This window comes from Chelmon rostratus, chromosome 4 (genome assembly GCF_017976325.1).
Source record: "Chelmon rostratus isolate fCheRos1 chromosome 4, fCheRos1.pri, whole genome shotgun sequence".
In the NCBI taxonomy this organism is placed as follows: Eukaryota; Metazoa; Chordata; class Actinopteri; order Chaetodontiformes; family Chaetodontidae; genus Chelmon; species Chelmon rostratus.
The window spans coordinates 13,956,283-13,970,983 of NC_055661.1; positions in this window are offsets into that span (position 1 = coordinate 13,956,283).

Sequence of the window (14,701 nt, forward strand, 5' to 3'; positions counted from 1 at the left end):
AAATGGAATATAATATAGAAGTATAGGAATAAGAAATGTTGCATTTTCATTACCTTCAAATTAGTCCTTTATATCTACAGAGGGAGAGGATCCTCTTCCACAGAGTCCACCGTGATGCACCGCCACGTTTCTACAGTAGCCCAGGATGGACAAACCAAACACTGGCTCTGAACAGCACATTTCAGAATTTTACGTAGCACCCGTAGGTTCTCCATCACGCTTGGAATGGGAGAGGTGGGGTGAGGGTTTTTCAGCTGGTTGATCTGCAACCTTACTGCTAGATGCCACGAAATCCTACACACTGGTCTTAAAAGTACTTAAAGCCTAAGTATTTTCTAGGAATTTGTTTGTGTTAATTTGCTTACTTACTGTCCTTTTCCACTCCCCAGCAGTTATTTCACTGGCACCTGGTACAACATATTTACGTTGTCATTTTAAGCTGTAATCTTCCATCAATTCTATTCATTTAGTCCAAAGAATCTAATCGTGGTTTTGTGAACCATCCCAACATTTCAAGTCAAAAACTGTCCCTCCTAAGACCTCACTGCTCATGACAGTTTTATTCACACGACTACCAGCTGCAGCCGATATGCCGACGAGCTCCTCGTCACCTGAAACAGCAATCTGTGACAGCGTTCTGCTAAGTCGCAAGAGGACTGTCATTTATTAAAGGGTAATATGCGCCGAATGACACCCCGTTTCAAGGATGATGTTACTAATTGTCTGCTCAGAGAGCTGTGTTTTAGTCCATTCTTTTCTAATAGTGGCGAGCCAACAGACCGAGTGTGAGGGCAGGCGAGGAAGTGAATTAGGGCGGCGATTATGCAGTGATTCAGACAGCAGCTCATTAGGACCCAGCTAAGCAAGCAATCAACGAATCGATGTGACAGTGGACCCAAAAGCCACAGAAATTTGTAATAAATGGCAAAGCGATAAATTGGATTATCCACAGCCCCGTGGCCAAGCTCCTTCTGTTGCAAATGACAAATCAATCCAATCACGCCACGAAAAAACCAAAAGAACCAGAAAAGGGGCCTCGCGTTGCACCGGCCGCAGAGGTTATCTGCCTGAGATGTGCCTCGTTAAAGTTGCGGCTTTCCAGAGGTCATTTCTGTATGATATTCAGGGATCTAAAATATTCATGACAGACCATTAAGTGTTTATGACCACATTTTATAATAAGGGATTTACCGACATTTGAAGTCCAGCCAGAATAGTAAAGGTGTCAGAGGGGTGCCGTGCCACATGCCTGCTGATTCACAGAGGAGAAAGCACCCCTGCACCGAGATCTGGGTGATGTAAATGAGCGGCCGAGGAGCAATATTAAATAAATACAATGTAGAGACAGCAGGCGCTCCTGAGCTCAGGGTATTCCAAGTGATGGATGTTCTCCACAGACCTGTCAATTCATGATCACTGCATGTCATTAAATGATAGATAGATAGATAGATAGATAGATAGATAGATAGATAGATAGATAGATAGATAGATAGATAGATAGATAGACAGACAGACAGACAGACAGACAGACAGACAGACAGACAGACAGACAACATTGCAAATCTACCCTGTCAAACTGTTATTTTGGCTGCATCCTGCTCCCCCTCCTGAAGAACACCGAGGCCTGTTTTCTCAAAAGGCTCTGCTGCCATCTGCAGGATATCATACGCTATGTCCTCGCTGCGATAACCCCACTGAAGGGCAATTTCCATTCAATTAAATCAAAGATTAACGCGGATGATGTGTTGAAATGCACTGTCCTCTCCAGAGGCTCTTGCTTTCTCTATGCTAATTGCTTCATTAAGAGATGTGCTCGGGAACGCCGTTTAGCAGTGGCCTGCACATTTAGGTTTGATCCAGCAGCACGCAGAATCCGTGCACTTGGACAAACACTGACAGCACATGATGTTTCACTATACCGCTGGATGCTTCTTCACATGAGACATACAGTGAGAAGTTGAACCTTGAGTGCTGCGTTCCCTCCCTCCTCCCCGCTGTTGACTGCCTGTTTGATCCTCTGCCAGCAGTAAACGGTGGTATTTTAAAACACCGCTGTGACATGACTCCTGTGTTTATGCACTTGTGCTGTTATTTCCCACAATCTGTTTTACGTTCCCTCCATCCTTTCCGTCTCTCTGTTTCCAGCCGGAGCTACACCGCTGACTGATTGCTGCTATTAAAACAGGTTCCTGTTGGAGTGGGAAGAAGGGCTGCTTTCATTTTCCCTCTCGCTCTCACTCCTTTCACTCACTCTGTCCTTCTCTCTTCCACCATTACTATTTCTTCCCCTCTCTGCACCACCCGCTCCTCTATTTACACTTGACACATAGCCAGGCTAGTGGCCTTGTTTGTAAGGACGGCTGTGCTGATTGATCGCTCAAGAGCCGGTCCAGAGTGAAATATGTCCACAGACATTGGATGGACTGCTATGTAATACGTTACAAGCATTCATGGTCCCCACATGATGAATCCTTGTAAGGGTGTTCCTCGGGTTATCTTAGTTCAGGCTCAGACTGCAGGTTTTTTATATAAACAGCTGCATTAAAGGGGGGGTGGTGGAGTCTAATGAAAGGTGATGAAGTCGCATATTTATCTATTCGGCCTTTTTGGCACACAGGGCATATTTCTTTTTGAAAATGTTTTTCTCTTGCAAGCCTTTCAACTTTGCAGTATTAAATTTCTGGAGTACCATTTAAACCATTTAAACAATGTGGCATGACTGGCCTAACCTTAACCACCGGTGTGTGTTCATCCCATCAGTGCGGTTGTCAGATCTGCTTATATGGCTTATTTTGGATGCACGCAAAAAAATGTTTTGTTTGTTTGTCTATTCATTTAGGTATGATGCACTGTTGCAGTTGGCAGCAGGAAATAAAGTTTTGGATTTTTTTTAAGTAAGGTCTTTTTTTTTCAGTTTGACGGACATTTGATTCATCACTTCCTGTGAATGAAGATTTCCCACCACTGACAATGACAACTTAATGTAAGTAGGAAAATTATTGTCCTAAATAAATTATTGTCCCTTATTTAGAGTCTGGTGAAGTTGAAAGTGAAGCCCGTGCAAATTTTTAAAAGCTGTACACGGCTTTTCTAGAAGAAGCTCATGCATGTTCTCTTTTCTGTTGCATTATTGTTAATAAGGTAATCGGTTTCAATTTCTACTAATTACAAAGCAGTTAATGTCATGTCTCGTCAGATCTGTTAAGTGTTTTTGTTCACGAGTGTCATGTCTTGTCCTACACTTCCTGTTTTATTGTGAAACCTAACTCTCCTCTAGTTTCAGGCCCCTTGACTTCCCGGTGTGTTTCCTGCCTGTCTGATTGTCTACCCCGCCCTAATTGTCTCCACCTGTTCATTGTTACCTCGTGTATATATAGTCCGCGTCTCCCTTTGTCCTGTGCCAGATTGTCTCGTGCCATGTCTTTGTACCAAGCTGTGATTTATCCAGCATTCCTTGATCCTTGTCTTCCTGTTATTGCCTTGTGTTTTTTTGTAAGTAAATCATTGTTGAACAAGTATTTTTCTAGTCTAGATTTGATTCATTTGTTACTTTGTATCCTTGCCATTTGTGCCTTTTTTGAGTTTTGAAATTGACCTTCTAAATTATCCTTAGCGTCTTTTGTTTTTACTTTGTTGCCATACGTTGTATGTGCTGTTGTTATTTATCCTGAGCGCCTTTTGTTAATAAATTACTTCTTTATTTTGTAACTTCGCTGATTGTGTCTGAGTCTTGCATTTAAGTTCTGAAACCTCGCGCCTCGGGGCCCTGTCAGTTAAACCTGTTTCAGGAACTTTCTTAATTCAGGTATCATTATCATGAAAAAGGTTCGTTTCAAGATAAAATCCCACACATAAGTCTAACAAACACTCAGGGCAATGTGTTCTCTGTAGTGTTTGCTTCTCCAGGCATTCTTAGATGAGGGGTTTGATCCAGTGAATGAAGTGGGATGTAATTTTGCCGCAGTGGCTGAGAAGAAAGACACAGCTTGTTTTTTTTTCTACATATGCCCGTACAAGGGCAAGGAATGTCTCTGGTAAGAATTACTGTTAGATAATGACTTGGCTTGGATTTAGAAACAGTCGCCATTCACGGCCGAGCCAACAAACAAGAGCAAGAGCAAGAGTAAGTAAGTAAGAGCAGTAAAGTTTGTGCGCCAACAGAAAAGTCTTACACCTCAGGAAACTTTTCTACAGTTGTCTCTAAAAACTCATTTGGACTTCGGTCTCAGATGTCAGCTAAAAACACAGTTCATCAGCAAATAGACTCAGGACTGTGGGGGAAATGGTTCTGTAATGGGAAACAGAGCATGAGAATGATTGCAGAGAATAAAACCCTTCAGTGCTATCTACTGTGTGATACTCTCGAGTGAATTTCACAGTAATGATTAAGGATACATGAAACCGTCAGCGGTGAAGCCATGAAAGTCTCCCTGTAAACATGTCCGTTTCAGCACAATTAAATCCCATTCCGGCAGAGTGAGGAGCTGAGAAATTGAGTTCAGGGCCGAAAAAACGATGGTAACGTATTATAATTCTGGTTTTACTCACACAGGCGCAGTTAGAGTTGGCCCTCTAACGGGGCTCTATGTGTTCGACCCCTCGTCCTCGGCGATCCACGTGTTGAAATTTGCATAGCGCTCAGTCAGCCGTCCCTGCCTGAACCCGCAAATATGGGCCCCGTAAAAAGAGGGTGTTCACTCGCCACTGCGTCCACTGAAGTTCACCACGCAATGAAGAAAGGTTCCCGCCTGTGTTCTTTATGGATTTACAGGCCAGAACTGGTCTTGTATAACATTATGAAGCAATGAACTAAGATTACTATAAATTGTGAGGCATTAACACAAAGTGGAATGAAGTGGATGGGCCCCCGACATGGGACCTGTCAAGTGTCCTCTTGTGTACCACTGTCTCTCAGCCTGGCCTCAGAGTGCAGTGTGCTGGGTGGTAGCCATATGTAAGCTGTGGTATTCTTAAAGAGAAGCTACGGTTTAGCTCGACTACGCTTTTACTTTGGTAGCTCAGGCCCTCAGTTCTTTCACTCATGATGATGCTCCACAAAGTAACAGCTGACGCCTCAGGACACGATGACTTTGGTGAGTACAATATATAACTGCTAAAAATACGTGCACCGGGGTGACAAGTACAAGGAGGCCAGACAGTCATACAGATGTCAGAATACGGACACTACCAGTTTCTTTGGGAAGTGTAAACGAACATGAGCCCACCTGTAATGTCACTAACAATCCCTCTTTGCACATGCAAAAGCGCTCTCAATTAGGTGAAGTACAGCAGCTCCAGTTGAAGTAGGAAGTCAGTCTTTGAACTGTGATTGAACTCTTCATTGATCTCATTTGCTGCATTTCATTAGTATTTTCATTTCTCCTCATTCACTTCCCCTCAGGCCTATTACGTAAGAGCATAGCCCGTTATCACCAGAAAAACATGTGCCGGCTTTGCAAGTAGGTTATCATGACCTATTGACCTTTATTGTTAGGTGGCGACCCCTAGTGGCTGTAGTAATTATGACGGGAGAAAGTCAGGTGATGTAGTATAAAGAGCAAGAAAGTCTGCATGCGCATGTTCTCCTTTCTCCATGACATATTTTAACTTAATGTACTTACGTTACATCACGTAGAACAGTATGTCCTCTTGCGACACCTGACCAAGTAGTTTTGGTGCCCAGATTAAGCAAACGGTTTCCATCTCACAACGTTAACAAAATAAGGATGAAGGCCTGGTACGACGAAGGTCCGCAATATCTGTCTTTTTGGGAGTCAATGGTAATCGACTGATTCAGTCGTTTAGGTATCAGGACGCACGGTGTGCAAAATAGCGTAATGTTGTTGTTTTTTTAACATTCTTTATTGTACAAAATTTGAATACGGAAAACATTAAGGTGACAGCAAACATCTGCATTTAAATACTGTAAATCAGCAGCTTGTTGACGTCTCCGTGGAAATGCAATGGACTGTGGGTGATATACACCTCTGGGGTGACGATTGTTGATTCCTCAGCCCTCCAAGGGTCGATCTCACCAAGTTCGCGTCAGTTTTGCAGACAAATGGAGCGACACTTATAATGGCCGGGACAAGTGCCGAGGGGAAGCCAACGAGGGCGTGTTGAGCGACGAATGACACGCAGCCACTGAGTTCATATTTTTTGCATAGGCTCCAAGCTGTCTGCCTTTCTGTTTAGTTGTTTGTGTTGGCTGATATGCTTCGGTACACTTGGTCTTTTTAAGGCTCTGCGAGATTGGGAGAGCACAGCTTGGCCATGTTTCATGTGAGGGCTCACAGCGCAGAAAAGAGCACAGTCTCCACTGTCACAGCGACCGTGTGGACTTCTTAATCGTGGCCTTTGTGACATTGTTGAGCTGTGAGAGCATGGGATTATTTGGGAGGCACAGGAGCATAATGAACAGCTCTCCATTGGGCCTACAAAGTTATTTTAAAATGATGGAAGCATTGTTAGTGCATATAAATCCCAGTGGAGCAGCTGAGAAGTTGAGCTATTGGATTAATGTGATTGCAATTATGACTCAAAGGAGTTTTGGACCTAATTGTTTTTGCCTTGTAGGTGTTCCAGGATTTAAAGCAAAGTTAACCTGAGTGGAGAAAGATGAACTGAACTGTCACTGTCAGCAAGTGGAAAGATGCTTTTCAGTTCCGTTTACTTCTCATCCACAGTCAGCAAATAGGATGAAATCCTACTTACCTCAGCAGACTGTTGCTGGGCACTTGGCTGTTGTCCGGGTTTAATCTTTGAAGTTTGGTTCTCCCTTTGAACCGCTTCCTGATTCAAGGGTCACAGAGTCAGTAACTCGCAACCCATGTCCGACTGTTCGACATCATTTAACAGTTAACCATCAACACCATTTACCATAGCACTGTGAACCTATTGTTCTTGCACTACTGCGTTATTTATTTTTAACACTTTGCTAATATCCGCTACATCCATGCAGCTACTAGCCTGTGCAATATTTCATGTTTTCTGACTGTGCCTATGAATTATTTCTGCTGTGTTATTGTGCAATAGTACAAAACACTGTATTGTATTATCCATATCCCACCAGGTGCAATTCAGAGAAACTGAGCGATCCTTCTAAAGGCAACTTTATTTTTGTTTGTTTTTTTGTATATAGTGTATGTATACACACACACACACGTGTAGGACATAATTTGCATATGCATCCATTAACACCGTCACTGACGACCTGTTTTTAAACCAATTGTCATGAAAACATCAATTTAAAGGCTTGATTCTGAAGGATTGAAACACACTAAGGAAAAAGACAAAATGGCAACTCTGTGAAACGTGTGAAATGTGCCACATATCCAGAGAAACTAACTGTAATGAAAAGAGGCTCCCCGGCACTGAGACAGAGCCTCATCACCATGCACCGGCAGTATGACTCACACCATTCACCTTGAGTAATTGGCCTCTACACTTCTGTTCCGACATGCCTGCGCAGACAGATGGGAATGAAGCGAGAGGGGACCTTCTTTCTCAGCTGTATTTCCAGCTGCGTTCATGTCTACAAGGAGACGGAAAGAAACCATCTGCGACTCTCGCAGCATTTCCCAGGGAATGTAATGTCAAATGTTTTGCCGCCTCGCTTCAGGTTTTTAATAGCAGAACAAAACATATTTGCCGTGTCTCCGCCGCAGCTACGGAGACGTTTGCCACAGGTACAGTATGACCCTCTGGCTGAGTTCAGGCAAAGTTCAGCTGGTTGTTTTTTTCAGGCAGCTTTGGTGCACTGTATGTTTTCCGCTGCACTTTTACAGCTCATTAGAGTAAAAACAAAACATCTAGCTTCAGGCGGGTGTTCGTAGATGGATGCATGTCAGCGATTGAAACTGATAGCAGACGGAAAAAACTACTGTGTGTGCGCTTGTGTGTGAGTGTGTGTGTCTCGGGATGTGTCTGGGGTTTGTTTTCTGTCTGCGTGTTTATTTTATATTAATTTCATCCAAAGATGTCTGGCTAAAGTAATATGATTTAAAGACAACAAAGTTAGAAAAGGAAAATGGGTGGATAGTGTTGTTGTGATGATGTGATAAATGAATGTATCATTTTGTATCAAGTCATACAGTTTGAGCATGTGTATGATAGTTGTGTGTGTATCCATGGAAATCATTGTTTAAGGACATTAAGGTGACAGAAGTTTGAGTTCAGTCACTGTTGAATAAATTGATTTATTTCACCAAGGTCAAACAGGTGTTGTTTCATTTTCAGCGGATTTTTTTTTCTCCAGGAAAACTTCGAAAAGTCAGATGAGGCTCATAACTGTGTCTTATTTTCAGCTGCGATTTTAGAAATTGAGCTAGTTTCTTTAGAGAGGGGAGAAGTGTGGGAAAACAGAGTGACATTTGTGGATTAAAATAGACGCCGCTCTTTGGAGATAAGAGGAGTAGCAATTGTAATTTCAGAAACGTTTGTCAGGCTGTGAATCGATTTTCTTGGTGCAGACAAATATCAGATTCTGGTTTGCCAAAATGATTAAATGCTCTCTTGCAGCTTGTGAGTGGATGTTATGGATGATCATTTGCAAACACGTACAGTATGGATGGCTGTGTGAATGTGAGTGTACGTGTGTGTGAGCAAGTAGTATAATGGACGCAGATGCAGGGGAGATGATGTGTGTTTGCGTTTATGTGGGAGTGAAAAAAATTGCATTTGGAGAAATATGAGATTAGGTGCCAATTGTCCAACAATGGTCAGGCCTGATGCTGCATAATTCTCATCATGAGAATCCTTTTAAGGTGTTAGCCGGAGTGGAGTGTAATGTAATTTACTAGGATACGATGAGCTCACATGCATGCAGAGTGGGTCTGAGTAGGACTGCAACTACTAACTACAAGGTTGGAAGTGATCCATGCAAACTAAACGGTAACATTATTAGGAGTTTCAGGCTGGTCTGCAGTTAAACAGTGGCTCCAATAGCTTGCGATGACTAAGAGGGGGTAACGAGGTCAGCGTGACGAGTTCAGAGGGGGTTAATCGCAAAAGCAGAGGACAGTACTCCACAAGATGTTTCGCAAACGTTTGCCATCAGGCCTTTCTGCCAGAAAGCCTTTAGGAAATAAGGTGAAGTAGCAGGAGCCTGCACAGGGAGGAGGTCGGGGGGAAAGATGGGTCAAATACAACACTCTCACCCAGGAGACTGTCTGTGTTTGTGCCTCATGTGAAACCAAAAGTCAACGTTCACTCATTATTTTAAGCCAAACCATGATCTTTTCCTGAGCCTAACCAGGTAGTTCTGGTGCCTAAACCGAACCAGGCTGTGGCTGTTTTACAATGCTAACATGTTTCAGCGAAGCTTTCTGGCAGAAAGCCCTGAAGGCAAACTTCTGAATGTTCAGGTGTGTCTGCAAGTTTTTTGTATCTCCTATATGTTCCCTTTTTCCCCTTTATCATTACATGCATAGATTCCCGTTCAGCAAATAGAGAATAAGGTTGTGTAATTTGTTTTTGCCCAAGTGTGCATGTTGCAACGTGGCTGGTGGAAGTGGCATGGAGCTAGTTAGCAGGAGCCCCAGGATAGTTGATCAGCTCAGAGAGCCAACAACAGAATTGAGATTTCCACACTGCAACTTTATTCCAGAGTACTTAACACTGACCATACAATGTCAGGTCTCCCCATGGCACTTTATTCACTAATCATACATGAGCAGTGCAAACACGAACTCGTTACTAATGAGACCTCTTTCTTGAGGATGTTGATCAGAGTAGTATAGCAGCAACTCTCTACTCTAGTACATTACAACAAAACAGAAATGCACCACTTTGTGGCCCTATTTGGCTTTGCAGTAAAACCACATTTACTAGACTGTGCGTTTGACAATGTGTATGCAGGTTGTCTGTAAAAATATATATGGATATGCACATTTTAATGGGATTGTTAAAATGTGTGCTGTGTTGTGTGTGAGACGTGGGAGCAGATGTACTGCATGCAAAAAAACACAACAGCTTAGGCCATGTTTAAATATAGGCGCAGGGATTTTTCATGACAGAACTGACAACTGGTCATGAAACATTTACAGAATCATAGTTTGAGAGCTATGGCCAGTTAGTTACCATTGCCATGACGTCACCGAGCAGTTTACTTTACTTTTCTAGTTTGTGATCTCTCTGCCTGTTTGCCTTGTTATGGTTTACTGAGGTTTTGTTCAGTGAGTTTTGTGAGCCTTTCTGTGACAGTTCTTCAAGGGCTGCAGCTTTTTTTTTTAAAGACCTCAATAAAATGTAATTCTGGAATCAAGAATGGAAAGTTTTAAGTGTGAAGAGGGATTTTATTGGGGTATTGTTTCTGGAAAGCTCTTCTGTCAGGCGATGAGTTATAGCTTTTATTTCTGGCAACTGTGCAAAGTCTGTGGTAGCTTGAGGTCGGTTGGATATTGTGTTTAAATTGTCCTTTATACATAAAGGTTAAGGAAATAAAAACAGAAGGCCTTCTTCTTGTCTTTTTCCTATTTCTGTCATTTTTGCACCTTGTCTGCAGTGGATAGAATAATCAAAAGCTAGAAAAATTGTTGAATAATGTTGTATAATGTGACAAATGAATGAATTCAATGCAGCAGAATATATGTGCATGTGCACTATTGTACGTCTACTCGTGGGCTCATGCAGCACAGAATCATGCTTTGAGGTCATTAAGGTGACAAATAGAGTCCAAGTGTGTGTAAATGTGAAATTTGTTGATTGACAGAGAATCCTGCAGTGTGCAGGCGTCTGCATCTGAAACAGTCAAGAGTGCACATCTCCCGTCCTTTTGTTCTTAACAGATGACTCAAATTCAACTCAACTTTATATATTTTAATGTACAGATAATAATTACATTATCACACATTAATATGTGTCAAAAAGATGAATGTATTGTCTCAAACAAGACAATGCTGGAAAAACACATCCTTAAAATCACTCATGGGTCCGCAACCTTTAACCTCCACTCCTGCTTCTGGAAATACATCGTCTTGCCAACAAGCTCTGAGTTGAGGAGCTAGAGTGGCAACCCGAGGACATTAGGACTTGACACTTAAAGCAATTAGCTGCCAAATGGACCAATTTGGAGTTCAACTAAGCAGAACCTGTCTGTTTGTTCCCAGCAGCTGGATGCCTCTTTTTAGAGGGGGGGGGGGTGTTGCGGCGAGACCACTGCAAACAGTGATGCATTGCAGACTGGTCAGACGGTGTTGACGTCATTCTTCTTGTTATCATCTGTCTTCTTCTCCTTTCCTTTCCCAGTTAGTATTTGCGTCTTGGTTCAGACAGGGTTTAACTACAAGGGGGGCACTGGAGAGAATGTTCTGCTGGGATTTGGTTGAAGGCCAGTCATGTGTGCAATGGCCGTGAGAGCTCAGCGCACTGCAACACATAGACGGAACAAAAGCGAAGCAATAAAACATCTTCATCGATTCTGCAACACATGCACAGCGTCATAACAAATGCTGCAAACGAGAAAACAAAGCCTAATTAACACTAATCATAGCTCATTTTCCAACACAATTCGGTAAATTGAAGCTGGCGTGTTCATCCCTTTTTTTGTGTCCCTCGGAAAAGCTGTAAAACACTAAGAAGGTTTGGAGTTGACAAAGATTTCAGGCAGCGCAGCTCCCCTCAGTTTGATTGGACAGCATGTAAAGGAGCATGTCAGGAGCCAATGAGCTACTCTGAGTGGTTAATTGGTGTATTGGCTCATTTTGTCTGGTAGTTCACTCCAGTGAGTTTGATGGATTTGTTTGGTGAAAGCTGGCTGGCTGGCTGGCTGTATAGCAGGTTATGCACGTCAGTTAATGTGCAAGTGTGCTTTATAGTTTGTTTCCTCTTATAAATACAGAGCGAGTGTTCAGCGTTTTGATGTGTGTAATTTGAATTGCTAGACTAAATGGCAACATGTAGTTTAGTAGTCAGTGCCGGTGGGAGGTTAATTGGCCTGCAACTTGAAACATACAGGCTCTCACTGTTACTTGCAATAAACATGCATTTGCAGTTTATTGTTTATTTCTTAGTGTGAGAATTTGAAATTAAAAGCCACGTGAGTCTTACAGGTTAATGCATTGCTACAAATAGAAACCTTCTTAGTCTGGCTATCAATTTTCTTCTCTTTTGAGACTAATTATATCTGAAGGCAGTATTAGTATCCATTTAATTTGTACTATGTGTTATATTATATTCTATTATAGTGATATTTCCAATGTCTTTTATTTTAGAGGCCACATACACCCCAAGTGTAAACCTATACAGCTTACTAGTAACATATAAGAAATCTTCTAGTGATTATAAACTCCACAACCAGATTGAAATTCAATCACTGTATCAGCCGGCTTAGTGAGACCATGGTCTCAGAGGTCATTGCATTCACAAGACACACACGAAAGATTATGTCACCTGAGCACTATAAGGTTCCAATGGTGTCCAGGACATTAGATCCATTAAGAGAAACACAGTGTTTGGTCTGCTAGTTGTTTCAGTGTTATGTTTGTAATCTCGCCTTTACTCTGCACTGCATCTGTGTTCTCCCAGAAGTCTTCGCTCACACACACAGTGCATAGAGCCCAGAGGATTTCTTAAGTGGAATAAATTGTAGTTATTCAGACACCCACCATTTCATACCCTATCTCAAACCCTTTCATCTGCCACATGGGGAATAGATGAGGGAATATCAGTTGCATTCTTGTAGGAGGAAAACATCCACACTGCCCCGAGGCCAGGCCGCAGCTTCGTTAAGTCAACGCATCCGCTGTGTTGTGCTGCAGTTCTTCAGATTGTGTGCTTTATTAAAAAATTGGTATCCTCTTTCTGGTTGAGTTTTGTATTCTAAAGTTTATTGTTTGTAATTTTCAATAATAAAATATTCATGACACAACCGTCTAATTTGTATATGTGAGGAATAAATGCCAAGAAATAAAGCAAATGGAGTGCAATACATTATATGTTTATTTATTCATTTATCAGGGTCACTTGTGGGACATTTGTGTTTCAGGATGAGGCATAGTGGTCCCAACTTTAAGCATAGAAATACAATAATTTGACCTTGAATCGTTACCCTGATCCCAAAACTGTAACATACACCAGCAGCATGAGACGCACGTTAAAAAAAACGTACCCTCTGTTTCCTGACCGATGCTTGGGAAATGATGTGACGTAAAGCAGCTGACGTGTGGTACACTTGCTTTGAATATTAACTCAAAATTGAAGTGACACATTTAGAAAAAACAGAAATTAAATAGATGGTTAACAAGAGTGATGTAAGTGATGCAGAACTGCTCTTAAACCAGCACGGGCAGTGCTGATGTTTTGCTTTTTCAGTGTGTTGCAGACAAAGCTGCAGATTCCGATCTATTTCTGCATCCGAGCCCCAAATAAATGACGTTAAAAAATTAGAATGAATGAAAGCATGGCATGTCAGCTTGTAAAAGAAAACACCTAATTCTTAGCAGTGAGCCCTAGCTCAAGGTGATTGCACCGCTTTTGCTGCTTGAGCACTAAATGACAGGTCTGTATCAGAGATCACACCAAGATTACAGGCCTCTGACTTCAAATTGGTCAAAGCCTCCCAAAAACTAGAAGATCACTTGAAGTGTTGATGACGGGTGTGGGTGGAGAAATTAGAACGATGCCTGCCTGGTAATACCATGCTCCATCACTGTCGTTCTGGTTTACATTTTTTACTGTCTGTAGACTCTCTCTAGTGTTTCTATTGGATAAGATTCAGAATGCTATTTTACGGTCAGTGTTGGTCCAGTGGCCTCCTTTATCCCAGGCTCCCATCAAGAGAAACCTCTGAGGCTGCTCGTACTCGAGGCTGGCCTGACTGTGAGTCTTCAGTTGTTCAGACTTTCAAATGAATGGACCAGCGCATGGTGGTTAATGGCTTCCCACACTTCTTTCACCACAAATCACAAATTGGAAGATATTGGCCACTTGCTTCTTTTCAACATGTGTTGGTGAGTGTGCATACATGTGTGCTGCAGTAGAGCGGAGCCAAAGCAAACCCAACTATCATTCAGTCTGTATTGTTGGACCTTTTTAGGTAAAAAATAGATAATAGCAAAACAATATTTTATTCATGCAGCCTTGTACAGAGCTTCTCTGGCTATATTGGTGGTTGCATGGCAACCTCATCATGACGGCAAGAGTCACTTTGCCTGGCTGTCGTTCCTCAATAACTCCCACTAAAACCACAACTTGACGCTTTTACATTCTGGTTTGTGCTTGGATGAAACAAGATGCTGTTGCTTTGTCAAGCAGACTATTTTTCTCAGATTCAAAATTCATTTGTGGATTGTATATATTCATAAGCCAAGAAATAGCTGTGTAGCTTTTATCATCAGTACTGTTACTTTTTTTTAACCTTTATTGCTGCTGTCCTCTTGTAGATCATTTTTGCAACTGATTTAAAGACCTGTGCCTGGATGAAAGTATTTGGCAGTGGTGGGCCACATCTGCACTGCATGTGTCTATCTGAGTTATTCAGTAGTGTAAACTGTGTAAAAGTCAGATTGTATATAAAGCCTGAAACCAAAAATGAAAAACAACTGCTGATGGAATGTCCAGCTTTTTCCACTTGTTCCAGAATAGACTTGAATGTTGTGTCAGTGTCCTTCAGTTAGCTTATAGTAAGTTGATTATTCCATTTGCTGAAGCCCCAGTCAACAAAAGCGATGCATCATTAATTGCATTAAAAAGAGTTATTGTC